The sequence below is a fragment of the Schistocerca americana genome, chromosome 2 (genome assembly GCF_021461395.2).
Source record: "Schistocerca americana isolate TAMUIC-IGC-003095 chromosome 2, iqSchAmer2.1, whole genome shotgun sequence".
NCBI classification, from domain to species: Eukaryota; Metazoa; Arthropoda; class Insecta; order Orthoptera; family Acrididae; genus Schistocerca; species Schistocerca americana.
The window spans coordinates 535,487,474-535,514,508 of record NC_060120.1 but is presented as its reverse complement, the minus strand read 5'-3'; the positions used below and the strand labels follow the sequence as shown (position 1 = coordinate 535,514,508).

The following is a 27,035-nucleotide window of genomic DNA, read 5'->3' as shown; positions in this document are numbered from 1 at the left end:
CTGTAGGGAATGGAAGGGGTAAAAATTTTCTCTTTATTTATTTATTCTTCTTTCAGCTTTAGTTTGGGCACACAGAAGGGTCCTTTAACTCGGTGCTTTTGGTGTGTGTTTGAAAACATGTGTGTAGAAGTGCTAAAGGACGATATGTCCTTAAATTATGGAGAATTTCGTAGGGATATCATTTACGGAGGCTCAAATACTATCGCCTTCGGTACTTTATATTTGTGGTTGCGTAAGGGTTCTACCACACCTACTGTGGTGAGTTGTGGTGTACTGTCACGTATCATGTCCAACTTCCGAAATAAGGTTCGTGCCTTCTCCTTGACCTTGTCTGAGAGGTAAGATTCGCTTAAGGCTCGATGAATGTCATGATTTCGGATCCACCATTGGGCTCCTGTGATCCATCGTAGGCATCTGCTTTGTACAAACTGTAGCTTCTTGTAGTTAGTGGCACACGTAGTACCCCAAGAGGTCGATCCATACAAAATAGATGGTTGGACTGTGGCATGGTACAACTGGAGTTTGGTGCGTTGGCTGAGGTATGAGCTCTTCAGAAATGGGAGGAGAGCTCCCAGCATTTTGAGGCCAGACGTCTTCTTCTCCATAATGTGATGACTATACAACAGTTTGGCGTCCAGATGCACTCCCAGGTATTTTACAGTTGTTGCCCAGGGGAGTGGCTGGTCTGATATCCGCAGGCGTTCATTGACGATGGGTCTCCGACGTGTGAAGACAATAACTTTGGTTTTCTCTGCATTGACCGTTATTTTGTTCATGTGGGTCCAGTGGTCCACTAAATCTAGTTGGCGCTGCATCCGTGTGACGAGGTGGTCCATTCTGGTGCCTGCAGTCAGGAGCGCTGTGTCGTCGGCATAGAAACTGGCAGTAACATGTGGCACCGGCGGGAGGTCGTTAACATATAAATTAAACAGCAGTGGAGATATGACCGATCCTTGTGGAAGTCCTTCAAGGACAGGCCTTGTTGTTGAATTCTTGTCGTCAATGCGAACATATAATCTGCGATCCTGAAGAAAATTATCGAGAAGTTTTAAGTAGCAGTCTGGTAGGGGAGTGGTACGTCGGAGCTTAACGATCAAGTTGCGTCGCCATACTTTATCGTAAGCCTTCACTATATCGAGAAATACTCCAATAGTATGTCGTTTCTTGTTGAAATTGTCTTGGATAGATTCCGTGATGCGCAGTAGCTGTAACTCAGCCGATAGCTTCGCCTGGAAGCCAAACTGCTCCGGTCGGATGATGTTGTGTGCCACAAGGATGTCCAGCATTCGTTTCAGCAGGATACGTTCCAGGACCTTTCCCAGCGTCGGCAGTAAACTTATGGGTCTGTAACTGTCAGGGTGTGAGAGATCCTTGCCCGGTTTCGGTATTGGCACTATTCTGGCAATCTTCCATGCCTCTGGGAAGTATCCAGTCCTGAGGCAGCTGTTCACTATCCGGGTGAGAAGCACAACAGGCTTTCTCGGGAGGTGTTTCAATTCCGTATTGCTGATTCTATCTGCTCCAGGTGAGGTGTGTTTGCTATACTTGATAATCCTCAGAATTTCCTCCGGCGTTGTCAGCCGGGGCATAGCGTTAGTCGGGGCGTCCCGAATAGCTTCCCATTCCGCCGCTGTGTCCTCCTCTGCACGGTGGAGTGCATCATCTCCATCCTCCGTGGGGGGCGTAGTCATCTGTTGTTGGTATGTGTCCGCATACAGCTCCGCCTGCGCCAGTGAGTCGTACAAGAGGCCATGGGGTCCGCGAATTGCCCTTTTGGGGGGCTGTTGCTGTCTGAGACTTTTAACTATTCGCCATTCATCTTTGGTGCGTAATAGAAAGTTGTCCATTTTGAGTTCCCACGTGTGTTGCTTCCAGTCCTGAACCTTCCGCCGGAGTTCTCGGGTTAGTCTGTGAGTCTCCCGTCTATCATCCGGATGGCGGTAACGGACCCATCGTTTCCGAAATGGATTGCGCCTTGTATTAAGTTCCTGCAGTGGTGGTGGAAACTCGTCATAATTGACTGGTTGCAGGTGCTCCGTGAGTGCTCGTTGTTTCGCATTGTTAATCTTCTTCGTGAGTACTCCGACTGCCACATCAATCGCTTCTCTGGTAGTAACAACCTGGGTTGGTCGCACATTGTTGTTGAGGTACGCTTGGAACTGCTGCCAGTCGTAAGTTGTTGTCGTCGGCAGTGGGAGTTGCAAAGTAGCCCTCTCTATGAGTCCTAACACCGGTCTGTGGTCCGACGAAAGATCATCCAGCGTCCGCAGTTGGAGATTCGGGTTGATGTTCTTGATTATGGCGATGTCTAGAACATCAGGGTCTTGTGTCTGGACGTAAGGTATCCTCGTCGGTTCCCGTGGTCCATGGACGGAAACATGTAAATTCTCAGCCAGTGCAAACAACATATGTCCTTTTGGGTTAGTTTTACGGGAATTCCAGGCAATATGTTTACTATTAAGATCCCCTCCAAGGAGGATCTTGTCGTAACCCTCTGTAACGGCGTAAAGATCTTCTGGGTGGAAAGGCTTCTTTGGGCTAAGGTAAGCCGCAATACAGGTAATGTTTCCGAGCGTCGTGTGGATTGTTACTGCCGTGGCCTCTAAAGTCTGCAGTTGGGGTAAACGTTCTTGGTGGTGACGAATGCATTTTTTGATCAGAACTGCGGTCCCTCCACCCCGTTGGTCCCGTCTGTCCGTCCGGTAGATGTGCATGTTCCTCAAGCGGAGGTCGGTTGACTCGCGGAGATGTGTTTCGGAGACAAATGCTACGTCTATCTTGTGGCGATGTAAGAAGTCCGTGAATTCTATTTTCTTCAGTTTCAGGCCGTTGGCATTCCAAATGCAGAAGTTAAGATTCCTCGCGTGATGCCGTCTATCCATTTAGGGTGTTTGAAAAGCTGTCAGTACGCTTTCTACAAGCGCGAGGATAGACGTCAGTTTCTGCTGGAGGGCGGCGAGTAGTTGAAGAATATCTGTTAACGCTGGTGTAAAGGTGGTCGACCAGGCAGATGATGTCTCCGCTGGTGTTGTCGTCGGTGGATGGGCATGTAGTGCTTCGGAGTACGAGCGCTGTTGTCTTGTCTGTCGTAGAGTCACTCTGGGTGCCGGTTGTGGTCGAGAGGCGATTGTTTCCACAGGGAGAGGTGCCGCTTGTTGTTGGGTGGCCGGAATCGCTGCCATGTCCGAGTTCTTAACAATTATAGGCCGTTGTGGGGTCGACTTCTTTGGTGTCCTTCTAGTATATTTCCGTAGGAGTTCTTGAAATTTGGGGCAGCCACGGAAGGTCGCTGGATGTTCTTGATCACAATTGGCGCACTTTGGGGGCGCCGTCCTAGGATGGGTACAATTCGATGATTTATGGGATCCACCGCAGCGGACGCAGCGTGCTGGCATGCTGCAGTAGTTCGCTGTATGCTCGAAACGTTGGCAATGTCGGCACTGGACTGGCCCTTCTTTACTATTATAGGTTTCTATTATCACTCGTGTGTAGAGCAGGTATTTGACATCATAGATCTTGTCACTGTCTTTTCCGGATGGGAGGGTGACTCGGTACACAGGTTGCGGTATCAATTGTTTCGTCTTCTCGTCGCGTTCCTTAAATTGGTAAACTTGTAGCACTTTGAAGCCTTTTTCCTTGAGGGCAAAGGAAAGTTGTTCTTCGGTAACTTCCGCCGGAAGGCGTTTGACAACTACTTTCAGTTCCCTGTCGTCTGGTGCTTGATGCGTAAAATAGGAGAAGCTGTGGTTCGTGAAGAATTTTATTGCACGCCTTTGGTCTTCGAAGGACTCAAAGTGGTATTTGATGCGGTCCTTTTGGTATATAGCTTTAAGGTTGCCCTCTAGAAGTCCGTTGAGCGTTTCATTGAGGTGAACGTAATCCTTTGTGTAATAAATTGTGACTGGGGGCACTTTGCCAAGCACATTCTTGTCTCTGTCCACGGCTTCAGCGGCATTAGAAGTTTGTGCCTGCGGCTTGTTGGTGGTTGATGGGGGCGCAGCTTGAGGTGCCAGTGGGGCGAATCGGTTCGTTGTGGGGATGGTCTCCGTTCGTCTCTTAGCCGGGTTGGCTAAGTCCTTGGCTAATGCGTTGCTTCTGCGCCGTTTGTTGTATACGAGCGTAAAGTCCCCCTCTGCGTGTGGGGAGTCGTTGTCGTTTTCTGCTGGAAAGGCCGCTGCCATCTCCGCGTCGTCGACCGTTTGGTGGGAGTGCTGTGATTCGACATCTGAGTCCACAGATGGAGATGCCAGACAGGTGTCGTTATCCTGCTCTTGCGCGTCCCGTGAATAGCGGATAAGGCGTTGTATGTCCTTCAGCGTTTCTTTGTCCTCCTCCCGACATATATCGAGTCTTCTGGCGTAGTCCTGGCGGTCGTCTTCATTGCTGCGTCCGTCGTGATGTGATGTATGGCCGACGTCCGAATACGGTTTCGTCGTGTGGTGTGTAGTCTTCTGCGGTCGAATAGCGCCTGTCGATCGTCGTTCTATCCTGTCATGAACCGGTGCCGTAGCCTGGGTCGTCAACCTGGGATCCGTCCAGTGTGGAGCGGCCGCTGGAACGTCCGGCGGGCCAGGCCCAACCGACCGACCAGCGGCCGACTCCGGCGCGTCCGAGGCGGCTGCCCCGGCCGCGCGCGCATCGTCCTCGCTCGTCGGCATCGCGAACTCGACTGACGTGGAAACGTGAACTGTCGCGCCGTTATTACTAGGTGAGTCCAAACAGGACCAACGAGCTGTTATTATTTTCTTAGCTCCCGAAGGGGAAACACTGGTAGACATCCATCTCAGAATGCAGAATGTGTGTGGCGCAACACGTTTGTCGAAAACCACCGTTGTGGAGTGATGACACAAGGTTACTGCTCCACCATAGCGCACATCCCCATATCGGTAATGTCGTAACGGAGAAGTTACTCCAACACAATTGGCAGCCACGTGAGCACACGGCCTGTAGACCTGATCTCCGCCATGCGATTATCACGCCTTTGGTTCCACAAAAAAGGCCTTGAAGGGTGGACGAATCCTGTCGGATGAGGATGTGCAGCAGGCAGTTACGGAATTTTTCACGGCAGCTGGACACGATGTCTTACCAAACGCGTATCTCCAACCTCGTGCGCCGGCAGCATGATTGTCTCAATGGTCACGCCGATTTTTTCTGATTGGCATACTGATTCGGAACTGTCCGGCCTTCGAACGGTAACTTTTTCATCATCCGTTATGATATTGGAGGCTTTTCAAATATTAAAAACGAAAGAAAAACAATGCCCACTATAAGATGTTTCCATGGACAAATTCTGCGTGCCATTTAAAAACATAAAATTAAAAAAGATGACTGTTTAGCGTATCACAGATATGATTCATTTCTTATGACCGAATAGATAAATGTAATTAATATGCTCTGTCTGTACACCATGTAGAAAAAGCGACATTAAATTAAACGAATGAAGTAGTAAAACTACACTCCTGGAAATTGAAATAAGAACACCGTGAATTCATTGTCCCAGGAAGGGGAAACTTTATTGACACATTCCTGGGGTCAGATACATCACATGATCACACTGACAGAATCACAGGCACATAGACACAGGCAACAGAGCATGCACAATGTCGGCACTAGTACAGTGTATATCCACCTTTCGCAGCAATGCAGGCTGCTATTCTCACATGGAGACGATCGTAGAAATGCTGGATGTAGTCCTGTGGAACGGCTTGCCATGCCATTTCCACCTGGCGCCTCAGTTGGACCAGCGTTCGTGCTGGACGTGCAGACCGCGTGAGACGACGCTTCATCCAGTCCCAAACATGCTCAATGGGGGACAGATCCGGAGATCTTGCTGGCCAGGGTAGTTGACTTACGCCTTCTAGAGCACGTTGGGTGGCACGGGATACATGCGGACGTGCATTGTCCTGTTGGAACAGCAAGTTCCCTTGCCGGTCTAGGAATGGTAGAACGATGGGTTCGATGACGGTTTGGATGTACCGTGCACTATTCAGTGTCCCCTCGACGATCACCAGTGCTGTACGGCCAGTGTAGGAGATCGCTCCCCACACCATGATGCCGGGTGTTGGCCCTGTGTGCCTCGGTCGTATGCAGTCCTGATTGTGGCGCTCACCTGCACGGCGCCAAACACGCATACGACCATCATTGGCACCAAGGCAGAAGCGACTCTCTTCGCTGAAGACGACACGTCTCCATTCGTCCCTCCATTCACGCCTGTCGCAACACCACTGGAGGCGGGCTGCACGATGTTGGGGCGTGAGCGGAAGACGGCCTAACGGTGTGCGGGACCGTAGCCCAGCTTCATGGAGACGGTTTCGAATGGTCCTCGCCGATACCCCAGGAGCAACAGTGTCCCTAATTTGCTGGGAAGTGGCGGTGCGGTCCCCTACGGCACTGCGTAAGATCCTACGGTCTTGGCGTGCATCCGTGCGTCGCTGCGGTCCGGTCCCAGGTCGACGGGCACGTGCACCTTCCGCCGACCACTGGCGACAACATCGATGTACTGTGGAGACCTCACGCCCCACGTGTTGAGCAATTCGGCGGTACGTCCACCCGGCCTCCCGCATGCCCACTATACGCCCTCGCTCAAAGTCCGTCAACTGCACATACGGTTCACGTCCACGCTGTCGCGGCATGCTACCAGTGTTAAAGACTGCGATGGAGCTCCGTATGCCACGGCAAAGTGGCTGACACTGACGGCGGCGGTGTACAAATGCTGCGCAGCTAGCGCCATTCGACGGCCAACACCGCGGTTCCTGGTGTGTCCGCTGTGCCGTGCGTGTGATCATTGCTTGTACAGCCCTCTCGCAGTGTCCGGAGCAAGTATGGTGGGTCTGACACACCGGTGTCAATGTGTTCTTTTTTCCATTTCCAGGAGTGTATGTGGCAAGTTACTGAAGGGTCTCGACGAAGAACAGCAAATCTGGTTTCGGAAAGTCGGCATTACTGGAAAAGAAAGCGACTCCCCAACTGCATGCGTCACCATAATGACGTCCGTTGAGGCCGTCGGTAGAGATCGAAACACCTTATAATCAGCAACTTGTGCTCGAAGAAGGTCATTTAGGGGTTTATAGGGACATTCATCTCTGCCCTAAATAACGCACAGCTCTCGACAGCGTGCTGCAAACAATTAACGGGTAATTATGCTGCATGAAAATTCGTGACTTATCAGGACAGTATGCCGGGCCATAAATCGAACCTTTGTTTTTCGCGAGCAGATTTCCGCAGAAATCAAACTCCCAAGTTCGACTCCTAGTCCGGTACACAATTTTAGTTTGCCAGGAAGTTTCAGAATAGCGCAGAATCCACTGCAGAGCGAAAATTTATTCTGGATTTTTTTCCCTAGCGTTAATCCCGTCTAGTATGAAATCCAGTTTTTCAGAATTTATTATATCAATAGCTTAGTGTCAGCTGCTTCGCTCGCGTAGACTGTATGGCCTGCAGATTTTTTGATTTTTTGAATAGAATTTTTATGTTATTCACAAGTTGCAACACCTTCTAAGCTTTTCACGCTAATTGAGGCCTTATAAGCACAGTCTTTTACAAATGTTCTTCTGACTAAAAGGCGGTTTTGGTAGCTGAACTCCAAAGGTTCTATTAATCATGCCTTTTGCTTTCTTGTGGAGATATTTCCATAGCAGTTTTCAGCCCCTAACAAATTTTTCTTTATATCTAACCGAGAGGCAAAATAACACTTTTCAGAAATTCAGCATTACAATTTTTTAATGTAAGGGAATATTTTCTTAAAAATTTTCGTACCCTACTGCACTCCCTTAAGGGTTGAATTCCCAGGATTTTTTAAATTTCTAACGGAGAAGTTAAATACCAGTTTTCATAGACGTTGCCTTAAAAATCCATTAGTAGTTCTTTAGTCATTATTTATTTCAAAAATCTTTCACCCTCTATTTTACCTCCTTAGTGGTTGAATTTCCAAAAATGCTAAAACACGTATGTTCTTGTTTTCTGACTGAGAAACCAGATACCAGTTTTCGTAGTTCCAGCTTAAAATTTCCCTTAATAGCGAAATTCTTTCAAAAAGCCTATTTCACCCCGTTAAGAGTGGAATTTCGGACAATCCTTTCTTAAACGATCCCTATAGTATAAGATCCACACCCTCACCAAATTTCAAGTTTCTACCTTTAGCGTTTTGGACTGTGCAATAATGAATCAGTCTGACCCCACTTCACCCCCTTAAGGATTGAATTTCCACAAAACAGTGAAACACGTATTTTTCCATCTGTAACCGAAAAGCCAAATACCACTTTACAAAGATATTTCTTTAAAAATGCTTTGGCAGTGAGATATTTGCATAAAAGTTTCATCTTCTATTTCAGCCCCTTAGCGTTAAATTTCGAAAATCAGTGACATGCGTATGTTTTATTTCCAACAGAAAAGCCAAATACAAATTTTCGTAGATTTAACTTTAAAAATGTTTGCACAAAGAAATGTTTCCGTAAAGACGTTAATTGCTCGTTCCATCCCATAAGACTTGAATTTCCCAAAACAGTGAAACACGCATTTTTATTTCTAATGAGAAAGCAACTTGAAATTATCATAAATTTAGCTTTAAAAATGCTTTCATAACAAAATATTTTTGTGAAAATCTCATCCCCTATTTCACCCCCTTGGGGGTTCAATTTCCAGAACACTGAAACACGTATTTCTTTTAATTTGTAACCGAGAAGTCAAATACCAATGTTCATAAACTTTAAAAATACTTAAGTAGTTCTTTAAGTACCATATATTTTCAAAAGAAGCTTTCACTCACACCCCCTTAGGGTTGGAATTGCAAAAAATTCGATTTTGAACAATGGCTACAGTATAAAATTCACACCTTCTCCTAATTTCAAGTTTCTATTCTTGGCGGTTTGGGCTGGGTGATGTTGAGTCAGTGAGTCAGTCATCAATATCCTGGTAGATTAAAACTGTGTGCCAGACCGACACTTGAACTCGGGACCTTTGCCGTTCGAGGGCAAGTGTTCTACCAACTGAGCTACCCAACCACGATTTGCGATCAATCCTCACAGTTTCATTTCCGGCCTCGTGTCCTACCTTCCAAACATCACAGTAACTCTCCTGTGAAACCTGGAAGACCATCAGTGGAACAAACGATATAGCGGAGACATGGCGGAAGTAATGCTGTGAGGAGGGGTCATGAGTCGTTCTAGGGTAGCTCAGTTCGTCGCAGGCACGGTTGCTCAGCGTATTGGTTCAAATGGTTCTGAGCACTATTGGACCTAACATCTGAGGTCATTAGTCGTACTTAAACCTAACTAACCTAAGGACATCACACACATCAATGCCCGAGGTAGGATTCGAAACTGCGACCGTAACGGTCGCGTGGTTCCAGACTGAAGCGCCTAGAACCGCTCGGCCACACGTCAGCGTAATGGGATAGGGGGCTGGCAGCCCTATGTAATAAGATAAATAAATAATAAGGGTGATGCATTCAACGATGTACTCAAATGCATGTCATGTGACGTCCGCACAGACAAAAAATAACGAACAAAATGAGGGGAAAAAAATTGGTAGAGCACTTGCCCGCAAAAGGCAAAGATCCGAATTTCGAGTCTCGGTCCGGCACGCAGTTTTAATCTGCCGGGAAGTTTCATATATGCTCACACTCCGCTGCGAAGTGAAAATTTCATTCCATTATGTTATTTATTTCTGTGTCCAGATGCCCTTCGTGACGCCACAGTCGTGAAGTTAACACAAGGGCGGCACTCCGGCTGCGCCAGCTGTCTTCGAAACGTGTAAACTTTGTCCTGTGTGTTATTACATTTTAACTATTTGTGTATTGTATCATATGAGTCTGAATTTGGAGACCAGCCCAGCGTTTGCCTAAACTAATCTGGGAAACCGCCTAAACATCACACTCAGTGTGGTCGGTGTACCAGCCCATTTTCATTACTGAGCCGTGCGCATTCGGTCTGATTTGTCTCACGTCGCTGTTCCGCAAACTAGCGCGCTGCGCTTTGCATTACTTGAGCTGGTCTCTGGAATTTTTCACTATATTTTCTCAGTATTAATAATTAATAATGCAAAAGATTAAATTCTTTGAACAAGTACAAAATTTTCCCTTTGTTCTCTTGTTCCCTGTTTTGAAACCGAAAATGGATGTCTTCCGAAGAATATTATCTGACAAAATAGGGTTACGTTATTAATTTTTTGTTTGTTGGTAGCTACGTGTTTGCATTCGTGGTACCAAACAGATGGAAAATACATAGACAGACTGCGGCACGTTATTCAGCGCTCCCCGCGGTGGCACGCTGCTATGGTTTGGAAGCTCATTATGTGATTGTTGTGAAAGCGAGAGAGCTCGTGAGTGGTTTCGTGAGCTAAATATTTCTCGAATTTATTTTCGGAACTGTGCCTGCTATTCGCTCAGAGTATAAACGAGTGCACTTATCTTCGAAAAAGGTGGAAGAGTGGTGCACATATTTTTGCTTGAGTTCTATAACAGTGCTGTGTTTTGTGTACATTGATGTATTTCTTCACTTGTGCAATGAAGTTTGTTTCATCCAAGTGCTCCATTGCATATCCCTTAGGCCATATGATATTCCGAGAATTTTGTAACGATGGAGAAGTCTGACAAAGTCTTTCGTCATACTCTGCAACGTTTCTGCAACATATCTTGGCAGATATTTCCAGGAGGACCACGAGATCAAACGTTTCCCGAAGAGCCAAATGAGAGACTCATACAATCAAGATTACCGCCAAGTCATCCATCGTTGGAAAAAAAAAGTGTAGTGTTGCACTACGAGTGTATAGAGACGGATACTACCATTACCAAGATCTTTAAGGAGAGACTGAAAACTACCTCGATGAGAAATAGTTTAAATACGAGAAAACCATTACCAATGAAGACTGTAGTGAAGGACCCTCCAGTATTTATAAGCAGTTATACGAGTAGCGTTCATTAAATAATGCAACACTTTTTTTTTCCTCGACCAATTTCGACTGAAAACAATGCGGAATTTGTTGTAGGACGGCGTGGAATATTCCCTCTTCGGCTCCCAAAGATTCATGAAGTTCCGACTGGTCGCAGCGCTGTACATAGCCTTCAAAATGGCATCTGTAACGGAGGTGCGTTCCAAGCAGAGAGCCTGCCACTGAGTTGCTTTTGACGGAAAACTATAACATCGGATATACTCATAATCACTTTCAGAATGTCTATGGAGACCTGGCAATGAACAAAAGCACAGCGATTCGTTGCGCGAGGCGTCCGTCATCATCGCAACAAAGTCACTCAAACCTATCCGATCTCACTCGTGCCGACCGACCGCACACAACTGTGACTCCTGCAATGTTGGAACGTGCGGACACTCTTATTCGAGGTGATCGACGGATCACAATCAAACACCTCGCTGCACCACTGTGCTATCGTTCGTCAGCTGAATGCGTACCCGCTAGGTTGCTCGCCGCCTAGCAAAAGACCATAAAAAGCATCTGTTGGGCCTAATGAAGAATGCTCTCCGCGGGAAGCAGTACGTGGTCGTTGAGGAGGTTGTTGTGCAGCAAGACGCTGGTTCTGAGGTCGACCAGAGGAGTGGTATCAGGCCCTCCCAGTAGGGTGGCGTAAGAACGTCGCGTTGAACGGACGTATGTTGAAAAATAAGGTTTTGTAGCCAAAAGAGTGAGGAGTAATATCGTGTATTGGTATCCTGAATAAAACCAAACTGCTTTCAGGAAAAAAAGTGTTGCATTACTTATTAAACTCCCCTCTAGAAAGTCTCACTGTCATCCTCGACCACCAGAGTAGACAAATCCCCTCCATGGTTGGAAATTGCACAGAGTGGATTCTTGGACCTGTGCCTTCAATCTCGGATCACGCACAACTAGTCACTATATTGCATAAAGTACTGATTCATCTGTTACAAAGAGTGATTAGGAATGACGCAAATTTTTGATCCAAACGGTAGTTATACGTGTTATGTATTCCGGCACAAAATTTAGTTTGCAGATAATTCACTATTGCTATTTGACCAACGTGATTTACTGTCACGCAACAGCTAACGAAAGCTGGGCTCCGCAAAGCCCGGACGAAATGTATTATTGGTAAACTGACACGTCATACAACGTTACCGTCTCTCACAGAGTATGCGTAGTATGCGAATGAACTTCAGCGTTCATTGTTCCAAAGCAGAAACTTATATAGGAGTACAAGCAGGCAGATATTTTTAGTATACAAAGTGTTGCAAAATCTATAGAAAACATGTAGCAAGGAGCGGTAGCCGGTTTTCAGACAAATGTACCAAACTACCTTTTTTGTTTGAGTAACTCTTGTTCTCTTACGCTACATATTGAGGCTCCAGTTTTCTCGAAGTAAGTACTGTTTATAGTGCGCCGCAATCACACACGATCCAGCTTTAAACGAGTGAACTGCCTATTAAGTGGACGTAATGCAAAGCCTCTGACATTTGTTTGGCTCAAAAAGACACATTCGTGTTTTTTTCTTGGCAGAATTCCAGAACCACGCCACGCAACACATCAGGAAGTCTTTGGCACTGACGGAAACGACATTTGTTATTTCGCTATCAGCATAACGTGATTACTATTTTTATAATGTATGCGACTTGTATTTCCTACGAGTATATACAAAAGCTTTGTAGGTTTTTTTTATACCTACGAATTAAACTGTAGTGAGATCGGTGAAACATTACTTTTCACAATGTACAACGAAGTTATCTGAAAATTGATTGTTTCGCCCACTTAGTTTTGTTACAGGAAAGACAAAATTAATGAAGAAATATACTGACGCTCTAAATGTTGTGTGGTGCTTGTCAGCTTAATCATAAAAAACAATGAAGTCGCATATACTGAATTCAGATTATAATCTAAGCTTTTGATTCGTTCCTGTTACTTTCAAGTTGAATTTCACTGTAAAAAATATCCAGACTGTTAAACTTTTGGACTTCAGATGTTGTAATGGTTACACTAGTACAAAAGACATCACTGCACACGATATATTGAATCGAAAGCAGCAGGATGAATAATCGGCCACTTATAACATAAAGGGACGCTGAGCTTGGGGCTGTATAACACTAGCCTGCAGTGACACAAGCTAATGTTACCCTCTGAGAGTATTTGGGAATTTTGACTGCGTGTGTATCTAATGGATAAAGGTATCGGACTGTAATATTGAATATATCGCAATTAATGGAAAACTAAACAGATTTTAACTTTGGGGTTAATGAAAGTAGTAAAAGTCATATAAGAGAGAAAAAAATGAACGGTCGCCAGCCCAATTAGGCACAATAATTCGGAGACATAAGTTTAAGAAAATTGTATATCAGTTATTGAAGTTACTTGCGATAGTATTCCCTTTGAATAGCACACAGGATACAAACGGACACAGGGCACTCTGAGCTGTGGGTAGCAGCAGTTATCAATACTGCACAAACCAGTAATCATGGAAAGTAAAATTGTACCAAACTCACACTAATAAGAGGTGCACTCAAAGTAAATACTTGAATCAGTACTGAAATGTTACTGCAAGAACATCAGAACTAAAATTAGACAGGAGGGGCTTCTGACTTAACTGACTTCTAACAACTACTAATAAAAACAGTTAATATCACAATTACACTGTTTGTACTCCCATTTACAGAAATGTATCAAATTTCCTTAGTAGAAATAATAGTCCTACTATTATTCCTAATATGTGAACAATATGATGGGGGCCCATAAACTAGTATAGTGTCCCTAGTCAAGCCCTATGATTATTTCAGTAGCAAAGACCAATTCAAACAAAATTAATTTTAACTTCAGTTGGAATAGTTTACATTTTACTTTTCAAGGGTAATTAATCAACACTCAGCTCAATTAACTTAAAAAAATCATTCATGATAGTAATCAAGGCTAAATTATGTTTCAAACGAGTTAAACTTATTTGATTTCTTTCATCACCTGTGAAGCAGGTATTTTAGACAGTAACATTTCCACAATCTGGCACTGTATTTTTGCAAAACGATACTTTGTAATAAACTAATAGTACTTTAGTAAAATTCTAACTAATTCAATTTTGTGGTTTAACTTCAACTTTTGCTAATCTTTACACATCTGACAAACACAAATAATCAATAATAGTTCACTTGAAACAGGATACTCGATTTTAGTAACACTTAGGAGAGGACCCTGCATAGGTTCGTGATCAGGATAGAAGATATGGTTTCTAACATAGATTTATAGCATTTGGATTATTATTTAAATCACTCACACAAATTAACTGGTCCATGCTCTGATATAAATCAGTATGCATGAGGTTGGTGGAGCAGTGGCGAAGTTGTGCTGGCAAGCGACATGGCTGCTGACAATACTCACGGCTCTTGATGTTTAAATTCTCTATAACAATTTTTCTTGGCGACGGATTTTTAATGTATTAGAGCCACTCCTTATTGCCGAAAATACCAAGCAACAGCCAAGTCCACATCCGAAGCCAAATTCCTTGCAAGACAGCTTCCAATTGCCTCCCTTGGCACCGTCAATGTGTACCGTGTAACGGCTAATCACTGACTGCGTACCATTCACACCAAGGAGGGGCCCAGTTCGACCACCAAAACCACCTTTTACATTTCGCCGTGGCACTTCCGTTGCGGAGGGACTGCACTACAGCTTTTACATTTTACAATACAAGTGCCCCAAGCATGAACCAGGTTCCAATACACATTGTTTATCCTGTAAACTTAAACATATTATAAAATTTCGTTATTTTAAACAATCATTTATCTTTTTCCGTATGTCCCGGGTTCGATTCCCGGCGGGGTCAGGGATTTTCTCTGCCTCGTGATGGCTGGGTGTTGTGTGCTGTCCTTCGGTTAGTTAGGTTTAAGTAGTTCTAAGTTCTAGGGGACTGATGACCATAGATGTTAAGTCCCATAGTGCTCAGAGCCATTTTTTCCGTATGTATATTAAAGAACTCTAATTTCCTGTCACAAATTAATGATGCTAACTAACAAAGAATAAACATTTCATAATCGTAGAAATACAGTTACTTAATATAAACCTGTTACTAATCGGTATAAGTGTTGCAGCTGTTACAATAAAATTTCCTGTATGTATACTCGACTCCAGGGTCCTAAGAAATACCAGCAGTTCTGACCGGAAGCACATCTCGGAGAAACAACTTCCGCCATGTAAGGTAGCGTCACAAGGGTATGAAACGTCAGAGAACCAGAAAGTCCAGAGTAACGTTTGCTGCGTGATGTGTTGTTTCTAGTAACACGAGCCGATAACATTCTTGCCACTCAACATTGATGGTTATTTATTGTTATGTTTCGTTACAATAAATAAACCTCGACATCGAGTTCCAACAATTTCACTCGCTCGTCTGCAGATGAAAGACTGTCGTATTTACATAACTGAAAGGAGTCTGATAAAATCGACAGCACTAAACGTAATTGATGAAAACAACGAGGAAAAATCATTTGAAGTGTATGGCGAATAAGTAAATATCAGTGTCGATTACCGAAATATAAGCAAACGCAATTTGTGTAACTCTAAGGAAAACGAAATTTAAAATAAAATTTGTGGGAGAAATATCTAAGCCATTTGAAATAAATACTCGTGTTACACAAGAAAAATGCTTATCACTTTTATTGTTGAACTGCGTTTCGCAAAATAAATGTAAGCATCTGAATCACAAAACCGGTACTTTGAGATAATTTGACAGAAGCAAATAGTTAAACAAATCTTGCAGGAAGAATAGAAGTGGTCATCATAATAGATGAAAAATATAAAAATTACCCCAAAATACACAGAACCACAAATAGTTGAAATGGAGTGAGTTCATAAATTTAAATATATTGGAAGGAACCGTATACCTGAACGACCTAGAAAATTTTGCTATTGATGTAAGAGCAAATAAAAATTATCTACAACAAGAAAAGCGAACACTTGTCGCACGCCTCAATGTGATGCCGCCTGTGAGCAACTACATCTCCAACGTGTTTGCATAGTGATAGGTATATGTAGACGGCAACCTGTTTTGCATGCATTGGACTACGTCACATGTGTCAACAAGTGACGGGCGCAATGTGTCCGAATATTTGACGAGGGCAATTATACGATGGGACGTTTACTATGCTCGGTATCCCATGTGCCTATCCCCATCTAATATTCAGCCAGTCTGAAGATACCTGAATCAGGAGAAACGCGTCATTGGTAAATAAATAACAAATACACCCTGCAACCAAGACCGACTATTTGTTTCTTCAGCGTATATTACTGATTGCTGTATCATCCCTGCCATGTGTTGGAAAACATTTTACAAAGCGTTCAATTGTTAATTGCAGCATACCTTTCAAAATTTTTTATAAAATCTCCTTCCCATAGTCACAATGAATAATTACTAATAAGTAATATAAGATATTGACAACACGCTATGGAAATGTGTAACGGTGTTCTGTTACACTATTACCTTATTCCTTCTTTCAGGCAGAGTTTTGCATAAATTCCTTCTCGTTGACTCTGCACAAAACTTCCGTATTTCTTTAGTCTATTTAATTTTATACCGTCTTCTATAGCACCAGAGCTCAAGCGCTTCGATTATTTTCTCGTCCGGTTTCCCCACACTGCACGATTCTCTTCCACACACCTCCTTACTCTTTCTCGCTATAAATCGGTCTTTGTCTTTTTCGTCTCCATATCGCTTCTTAGCAACACACCAGGATATTTGATCCGTATTACTGACTTCAGTGGTATTCTGCAGATGCTGCACTCGATGTATGCTCAACGTTTCCCGATACTCAACCGAATCACTGAATCATGATGCAATTATTTATTTCGATTTGCTGCAAATTGCTATTTGTTTCAAAATCGTCCTAGAGGCTACTACAGATATTAAATGCTGATATTTTCCTGAACGCATTTATCTCATCTACAAAATAATCTGAATTTGTTTCATTATAGTTTGACAAAATGTTCTCGTAAGGCCTCCTCAGAGCCTACAAGTGTCTTTTCTCTGATGCCGCTGAAGATATTTTCAATTTTATTTTTGTAATACAATGGTGGAGTCATTTCAGACAGCCGAACGGCCTCTCCCGCCGGAGGTTCGAGTACTCTCTCAGACATGTGTGTGTATGTTGTTCTTAGCATAAGTTAGTTTACGTAGTGTGCAAGTCTAGGGACCGATGACCTCAGCAGTTTGGTCCCTTAGGAATTCCCACACATTTGAACATTTTTCCGCCTCAGACAAAAACGTACGTGGATGCTAAGGTCGAAAGAAGAAATCGTTTGGGTTTGCCAGAATCTTAATTTTGCAATACATAATTCCTTCTTGTGAGTACTTACACGGAAAAGGTTGTGTCCTTGATCTACTAGGATGAGTCAAAATATTATGACCACCAGATGAAGAGTGTGTAGGTCTACCTATCGAACACAGAACAATAGATATTCTGCGTGGCATGGTTCCCTTTACTTGGTAGGTTTCCAGAGATATGTGACACTAGACCTCAACGCACAAGTCATACTGTCCCCTTAAATTGCGAGACGGTGGTTTGTCGGCGCAGAGCTGGAGCTCTATAGCCATCCAGATGTGTTCCATTTGGTTCAGATAAACCAATTTTATTGACAAAATTCACTACCATCCCCGTCAGATCACCGTTTCTCGCCTTGTTACATGGACTGTTATCCCGCTGCAACATGCCATCATCATCGGGGAAGACATCAGGTGTGAAGGGACGCGTGTGATCCGAAGTATTTTTCACGTAGTCCTCAGCTGCCATGGTGCTTTCGATTACTACCATAGGTACCATGAAAGCCCAGGTGAATGTCCCCCTCAGAATAAACCGCTTCCACCAGACTGCGTCCTTGGTGCGCTGCATATTTCGAGCAGCCGTTTGCCTGAATTATCTATGAACGACCGTACACCTTGTGTTACAAGATTCGTGATTCAACCGACCACGTGATACGTTGATCCATGTTCCAAGCTCGAAGATCTAGGACCCACTGCAGTGATTGATGATGTTGTCCGGTCATTATGGGAACAGCTATGGTACGTCTGTTGCAGAGCCCCATGTTTAATCATGTGTGTTAAACCGTGTTCTCTGTGACACTTGTGCCTGCATCATTACTGTACTCTCAAGTCACATATGCCACTGATCGTCGCCTATCCTGGTCTTTGCAGAGAGGGCAAGTCTTCGACCTCCACGTCCTGTGAAGAAAATTGGAAATCCAAAGGCTTGTTGTCTACTCTTCAGTCAATCACGAGAACAGCCGACTAGTTTCACTGTTTGCCAGATGCTCCCTTCCAGTGGGCGAGCCATAGCAATTTATCACTTGCCAAAGTCGCTTACGTCGGTGAATTTCTTCATCTGGCCTCTATATCGTCGTCAGAACGATTCGCCATTCCTCTCTGCTCCGCTTATGTATTTTCTTTGCTGCATTACGTGCCCGAAAGTTCGCCAGAAGGCCTTTAGTCTCGCGGAGGGCAGTGGTCGTGAGGATTTTGCTCAACGGTGTGTGTGTGCGTGTGTGTGCAAACAGAAGATTAGAGAAGACCTGCGTGTGAAGATGACGGTGGGCCGCGGGGGGTGGTGTGACACCGCTGCGGGCTCGCCACCCCCCTAGCCGCAGCTGTCGGTGGCAGCAGCGCTCATTACAAGTTTCGCCGTGCCGGCACAGCCACTGTCTTCCTGACCCTCGCCCCGCCCTTTGACGTCACCACAGCAGCGTCGTCCGCTCCGTTCCCCTCACCCCCCTGTGTGCAATGGGTGCCGCCTCACGAGTACGAAAATACTCTACTGGCCATTAAAATTGCTACACCAAGAAGAAATGCAGAGAATAAACGGGTATTCATTGGACATTATACTAGAACCGACATGTGATTACATTTTCACGCAATTTGGGTGCATGGATCCTGAGAAGTCATTTCCCAGAACAAGCACCTCTGGCCGTAATAACGGCCTTGATATGCCTGGGCACTGTGTCGAACAGAGCTTGGATAACGTGTACAGGTACAGCTGCCCATGCAGCTTCAACACGATACCACAGTTCATCAAGAGTAGTGACTGGCGTATTGTGACGAGCCAGTTGCTCGGCCACCATTGACCAGACGTTTTCAATTGGTGAGAGGTCTGGAGAATGTGATGGCCAGGGCAACAGTCGAACATTTTCTGTATCCAGAAAGGCCCCTACAGGACCTGCAACATGCGGTCGTGCATTATCCTGCTGAAATGTAGGGTTTCGCAGGGATCGAATGAAGGGCAGAGACACGGGTCGTAACACATCTGAAATGTAACGTCCACCGTTCAAAGTGCCGTCAATGCGAACAAGAGATGACCGAGACGAGTAACCAATGGCACCCCATACCATCACGCCGGGTGATACGCCAGTATGGCGATGACGAATACACGCTTCCAATGTGCGTTCACCGCGATGTCGCCAAACACGGATGCGACCACCGTGATGCTGTAAACAGAACCTGGATTCATCCGAAAAAATGACGTTTTGCCATTCGTGCACCCAGGTTCGTCGTTGAGTACACCATCGCAGGCGCTCCTGTCTGTGATGCAGCGTCAAGAGTAACCGGAGCCATGGTCTCCGAGGTGATACTCCATTTTGCTGCAAACGTCGTCGAACTGTTCGTGCAGATGGTTGTTGTCTTGCAAACGTCTCCATCCGTTGACTCAGGGATCGAGACGTGGCTGGACGATCCGTTACACCCATGCGGGTAAGATGCCTGCCGTTGGGATCCAGACGGCGTTCCGTATTACCTTCCTGAACCCACCGATTCCATATTCTGCTAACAGTCATTGGATCTCGACCAACGCGAGCAGCAATGTCGCGATACGATAAACCGCAATCGCGATAGGCTACAATCCGACCTTTATCGAAGTCGGGAACGTGATGGTACGCATTTCTGCTCCTTACAAGAGGCATCACAACAACGTTTCACCATGCAACGCCGGTCAACTGCTGTTTGTCTATGCGAAATCGGTTGGAAACTTTCCTCATATCAGCACGTTGTGTGAATGCTCTGAAAAGCTAATCATTTGCATATCACAGCATCTTCTTCCTGTTGGTTAAATTTCGCGTCTGTAGCACGTCATCTTCGTGGTGTAGCAATTTTAATGGCCAGTAGTGTAGCTTTCAGGCCTCTCCCTCTTGCGCAACGTGCAGTACCACGACTGACAAAAAAAAATTGTTCATTATTCCCTCTGACGTGATTTGTCATTTGTCCGCTGCTCAACGGCCGCTATTTTTTTGGTTGTAGAGTAAACCAGTGTCATAAGATCTGATACACTAGCTTCATGGTAAACAGGTTGATGTCAGTCCCCCAACTATTTGTGGCTCACTCAAAATACATGGTGCAGTCACATTGATGGGACCACCGACTATATTCGACGTCAACGTCCAAAAACAACCACAGATGGCAAGTGGCTGCTCTAGCAGTGGATGATGTTTAAAGCGTGTCGCGGGGACGCAAGAAACAGTATAGTCGTTGTTGCAATGCAGAAACGGAGAAATTTATCTCACTTCCAAAAGGCATGGTGATCGGCTTTCGGGCCAGGGGAAGAAATATTTCTTTGACAGCTAAGTCCGTTAACTGTTCGCGTGCCTCTGTGGTTAAAGTATTCCGTGCATGGCTATCCGAAACCGGCGCCTTGGCAACTGTGGTGCACCGTAGGTCGTAGATGACAGGGTTAAGCGGCAGTTGCGGAGATGTGTACGGGTAAACAGACGTACAACTGCTGAGCAACTGAGCACTCGGATAAACCAAGGGACTATCAACAGTGTCTCCTAAACAACCGGTCAGAGAGTGTTGCTGCATATACGCCTTCGCAGCACACACTTGGTTCGTGCTCCCGTGCTGACTGCTGATCATCGACGACAATGGCTGGAATTTCCACGCCATTATGAAAACTGGACGTCTATTGAATGGCAACAGGTGGACTTTTGCGATGAGCCACGTTTTATGCTCCATCGGACAGAAAGTAAACACATTGCAACAATCGTCGGAAGTGTACAAGGCGGTAGAGGGGGCATTGTGGTCAGCAGAATGTTTTCTTGGCACTCCGTGGTATCCACCCATACATGAAGTTTTTTTTTCCTCTTAGCATTATGGTATCGACCAGCAGGACAGTACAGCCAGTCACACAGCTCGCAGTGTACGTGCGTTGTTCGAAGAGCACCTGGTTGGGTTTACCGGACCCCTGGACACCAAACTCCCTTGATGTAAACCAAGTCGAGAATGTATGGGACCACCTCGTGCGGCCTGTTCACGCAATAGATCTTCAGCCGAGAAATCCAGCGCTGCTTGCCACAGCACTGGTGTCGGCATGTGCCACATCCCTGTCTGTACCTTCCACAAGATCACTGACACTCTTCCTGCACGTTTCGCTGCGGATTTGGCTGGTGGTCACATTAACGTGACAGGCGAATGTAAGTCAATTGTAGTCTACGGTCGTCTAGGGAGCCATAAACAAGGACTGCCAATGCTGTCCTCTGGTTATCTATATAGAAATTCCGCAAACCACCGTGCGATGGGTGGCGGAGGGTACCATGTACCACTAGTAGTCATTTCCCTTCCTGCTCCACTCGCAGATAGAGCGAGAGAATAACGACTACCTACATGCCTTTGTATGAAAATTTTCCGTTTCTTATCTTCGTGATCCTTAGACGCAATATATGCTGGCGGCAATACAATCATTCAGTAGTCAGCTTCAAATGCCGGTTCTCTAAATTTTCTCAATAGTGCTCTTCGAAAAGAATGTCACCTTTCCTCCAGGTATTCCCATTTGAGTTCCCAAAGCATGTCCCTAACACTTATTCAAGAATAGGTCGCACCAGCGTCCTATATACGGGCTGTTTTACAGATGAACCATATTTTCCCAAAATTCTCCCAATAAACCTAAGTCGACCATTCGCCTTCCCTACCACAGTTCCCACATGCTCGTTCCATTTCATATCGCTTTGCAACGTTACGCAAGATATTTAAACCACGTGACTATGTCAAGCAGTACAATACTAATGCAGTATCCTGACATTACAGGTTTGTTTTACCTACTCATCCGCACATTTTCCCACGTTTATAGTTAGCCGCCATTCATCACACAAATTAGAAATTGTCGGGCTATTTGTAAGGCAGCGAAAGTAACTCAAATTCTTGGGATTTCTTTCTCGCAAATTCGACTACAAAACATGAGGCACACAGACGTAAACATTTGCGGTTAACGTGCGAGGTTTATTATCGTGTCTGTGGCGTAGGAGATCGCATCTCATATAAGGCAATGCTAATCATCATTTTGCTTGTATTGATTCTTTATTTTTCAATCTTTATTGCGTTCTCACTGGAATTAACGGTGACTAGCGTCGACCGTTGTGTCGGTTCTCCTATATCCTTCGAGTGCTTACTATTCTCGGAAGGATGTTGTTTGTCGACCTTTGTTCCGTAGAAATCTACACGCAACGAATGCAAGTTCTCGACCTCGGGAGATGACACTCGAAAATGGGGCCTGATTAATAATAATCGCCTTAATATTTGCTATATCGCAATAGTAATCCAGTCCTGAATTAGTAACTTTGCTGGGTGCTCAGAAATTGGCGAGCGGCAACGTGCGTAATACGATTATCGAAAAGTATCACAGCTCTCATTTCACAAGACTACCTGCAAACGTGACGGCACACGCAATTCTATAATCGATGAGGCAGATGACTTATTCATTTTGGCATTTTTAGCTGTTTCGTACTATAACTTGCAATATGCCATTTCAGGGAAACGGGACATTGAATATTTATTACAAACACTACATATTTATAATAAAATGTCACTTAATAACACATCGTCGATACGACATTCATAGGAGGCAACAGTCACGTCACTAAGCCCTAATGTCCCGGCGTTACGCCTCTTCACACACTCTCAGTATTCCTTGTTGACGGACACACGTATGTTTATTGGCCTCATACCTTGTTAATAAATATTTTTATTTGCCTTGTTCACTCCTCCCCCCGCCCAAGAAAAAGGTTTAATGAATATAGATCATCGTGATTTGCAGAGTCAAAGGATGTAGATTACCGTCCCTCCACATGCAAATTTTTTCCGTCTTTGCGTTGTTAACACATTCTGGGGCTTCTTTTATTTAATATTTCCGTCTGATTATAGAACGAAGTTTGAAATAAATATTTGACTGTTTACTTCTGAATATGTTGCGATTACTGAGTGTGTGGTCAAACAGGAACCTAAGGTAACAGCTTTAATTGCTGCGATTTAAGCGATCAGCAATAAAATCCATGTTATTTCTTCTCACAAGTATTTAGGTCTTTACTTCCGAAGAAGTGGCAACCTCCAAGTGTGTTGTTAGGGAAGAACCTAAGTGGACAGCTTAAATTGGTGCGAGTGGAACGATGAGCATTAATATTCATATTCTTCTTTGAAACATATTTCTCCGGCAAAACTCATCTCACAAGACTTCCTGCAAACCAATGGCATTTCTGGTTGGTATATTTCTTTCGCTAGCGACATGTGTGAGCTGATACCCATGAGAAAGAGACTCTCATCGAACGCTAACCAAAGACGATAGCAGGTTCTGCTGTTGTCGATATTGCGTGTGACGCAAAATGACATCACGTTTCCAGGAAGTCCTGTGAAATAAGTGTTATTCCAAAAATCGTAACTCTCTAAAGATAACCCACTTACACAGAACAAACACAATGCACCTTTCATAAAATATTTCTCCCTCTCTATAAGGACAGTTACACGACAAGTAACATATACAGTCGCGACACTCACTTCTGTGAAAATTGTTACCGTCTGACAAAATAACACTAGCGCCTCTAGAGGCGAGAAAGCCAGCTATAACACTGACGATTGGTTTTTATAATATTTTTCTAGTTAATTAACGATATAGTTATTACGTTCTTGCGTTCCAAGCATCAGTAAATTGTCAAGAGTCATCAACGATTGTAAAATAAATGCAGGAACAGCCAAATGTGACTGATTCAGTGGCATAAGCTAGAACATATTCATGAAGAAATACTGTAGAATATGAGTGTAACAGCACTTTCCTCGATGAAAGCAAGGGAATATAAACACATACTTCATGCATGAGAAGCATATACCTCTGTTGTTGTCTGTTCTTATTATGATTGGTAGTTTCCTTCACATGTAGTAATAATTTCGTATGGTGTAAAATAAAACTTAACTCCTCCCGAACAGGCCATGAAGGCCTAACGGTACCGACCCGCCGCCGTGTCATCCTCAGCCCACAAGCGTCACTGGATGCGGATATGGAGGGGCCTGTGGTCAGCACACCGCTCTCCCAGCCGTATGTCAGTTTCCGAGACCGGAGCCCCCACTTCTCAGTCAAGTAGCTCCTCAGTTTGCCTCACTAGGGCTGAGTGCTCCCCGCTTGCCAACAGCGCTCGGCAGACCGGATGGTCACCCATCCAAGTGCTAGCCCAGCCCGACAGCGCTTAACTTCGGTGATCTGACGGGAACCGGTGTTACCACTGCGGATGGCAGTTGGCATAGAGTCTATTGATCTTCACAGTCTCACACTTCACTTGACTTTCCAGTACATGAATATTTTGGTAAATATAAATACTGCTGCTTCAAAAGCTAATGTGTGAAGATTTTTGCTGTTGTGGCTGAGATGTAGCTAAAATTGTGGAAATGGTTTCTTCTGTGTTAGGAAGTAATTTTATTGCTTTTGACGTTTTATTATCACGTCTGAGTGGTTTTCCATTCACCTGCAGTTGCAAATGATGCAGTTATTGCTTCCCATACAAATGTTCTACGTTTTCTGTGTTCCCCATTCACAGATTTGTCAGTAAGTGTAGCGAAGAAAACTTCACGTTAGAGTGTACATATGAGACGTCGTTTTGTAAAAGTTCAGGTCTTATTCTGTTAACTACCCAATTCTTGTTCTTAAAAGAAAACGAAAATCTTCAGAAATATCCGCACGATACAAGAGAATCGTAAATAAGCTGTCCCGTAACGTAACTTTTCATACTTCCCTAGATTCTTAGGGAACTAAGGAAAACCGAGCGGGGTGGCGCAGTGGTTAGACACTGGACTCGCATTCGGGAGGTCGACGGTTCAATCCCGCGTCCGGCCATCCTGATTTAGGTTTTCCGTGATTTCCCTATATCGCTCCAGGTAAATGCCGGGGTGGTTCCTTTGAAAAGGCACGGCCGACTTCCTTCCCCGTCCTTCCCTAATCCGATGAGACCGATGACCTCACTGTCTGGTCTCCTTCCCCGAACCAACCAACCAACCAACTAAGGAAAGGCATATGTGGTGTCATTTTGAAAATGTCGTCGATTTTCATGCCATTACGTTCGCTCCCTATTGTAAAAACTACGTTAAAATCTATATAAACGATACTGTTCGCACTCATCAGATGTATTTAGAATTATTATTCTTAAAGAATCAAGTTTGCCAATATCACTGGTAATTCTTTTTATTACTGTTATCGGTTTCGACAGATCTACGCTGTCGTCATCGGATCTTGTAACATTATTAGGTGTAGATGCTTTCTACGACACTGTACATCTAATAGTGTTACAAGTTTCGCTGATAACAGCGTGGATCCGTCGAAACCGGTAATAGTAATGAAAAGAATTACAAGCGATATAAGCGAACTTGTGTCTGCAACGATAATATAGCCTTCAGATCGCCCCAGCGACCGACGCATTGTCAGACGTATATAATATTCAGAAATGTAGCTTGCTGTCCGCTTGGTGCGCTGCTGTCGCAGTGTATAAGAAAAAAGAGCGAGTATGCCGTGACTATGTTTAAACTCAATTCTGATTTTAAACTGATTCGCAGATCATCATATCAATCCGCCCAAACACCACTAAAATCTCAACTGCAAATCAGTCACCTCAGGTTAGATTTATTACAGTTATGCGATACTTGAAATCCTGACCACAAGTGAGTCATTATAATCACGAACTAAGCCCTTTAAATTCAGTATAATTCAAATCTAGCTGGGTGCTGAGATATTTACAAAATCACGTACAGATGAGAACAGAAGTTTTTTTCAACTCGGCTGGCGAGGTTATGGCCTCTCTGGGGGCCGCCTAATTCTCGCTCGGATGTCGGCTGCACGCTGCTACTGGCCAGTTACGCGCTTCACCGGTCGTTTTATCAGCAGCGAGGCCCCGTTAACTTTCATTATGCTTTCCGCAACGTATACCAATTTCTGTTAACTCACGGAAAACCTCCATTGTCCTGACAGTGGTTTCCCTCTCAGCTGCCTATATAACCTCACATCATTACATGTCTACACCGCGCAATCTCCTGGTGCAGTAATTTAAATGGTTGATGTAAGCTGTCCGTCATAAACCTCGGCTCCCAGACAAAATGACACTTCTGTGTCAGCTCAGTCGGTACTAAAACCATCCGTAGGGATCAACATTATCTACATACTTTCTCTTACAATCTTTACAGCCATTTAACCTTCTTATATCCTCACGATACATCCATGATACCTGACCTTCATGATACACTCTTAAGATTACTCCATAGAGGAATCCATTGACATAATCACACTAAACATGTAAGTAGGCTGTTTAGGTTTTTATGTTGGTAACGCCACGTAGCGCTCTGTATGAAAATCACTGACTGTGTTGTGTGCAGTTTGTGGCTGGTTGGCATTGTTGAAATATTCGCTAATGGAGTGTTGGGCAGTTCGATGTGAACCGTTCGTAGCGTTGTGCAGTTGGAGGTGAGCCGCCAGCAGTGGTGGATGTGGGGAGAAAGATGCCAGAGTTTTGATAAGCGGACGATCTGGACGTGTGTCCGCCAGAAAAAGGCAATTTGTAAAGATGGGTGTCATGAATTGATAGATATATATATATGATGACTTTTGAACATTATTAATGTAAATACGTTGTTTTTTCTCTATTAAAATCTTACATTTGCTAACTATGTCTATCAGTAGTTAGTGCCTTCAGTAGTTAGAATCTTTTATTTAGCTGGCAGTACTGGCGCTCGCTGTATTGCAGTAGTTCGAGTAACGAAGATTTTTGTGAGGTAAGGGATTCATGAAAGGTATAGGTTATTGTCAGTCAGGGCCATTCTTTTGTAGGGA

At 44.4% G+C, this 27,035-nt stretch overlaps 1 protein-coding gene and 1 pseudogene across 1 annotated transcript in view; one reads left to right on the top strand and one right to left on the bottom strand.

Moving 5' to 3' along the window:
* Positions 1 to 27,035, top strand: part of LOC124594151 — a 1,388,778-nt gene that overhangs the window by 393,515 nt on the left and 968,228 nt on the right. The gene's annotated exons all lie outside the window — the stretch shown is intronic.
* Positions 24,349 to 24,465, bottom strand: LOC124597575 (annotated as a pseudogene).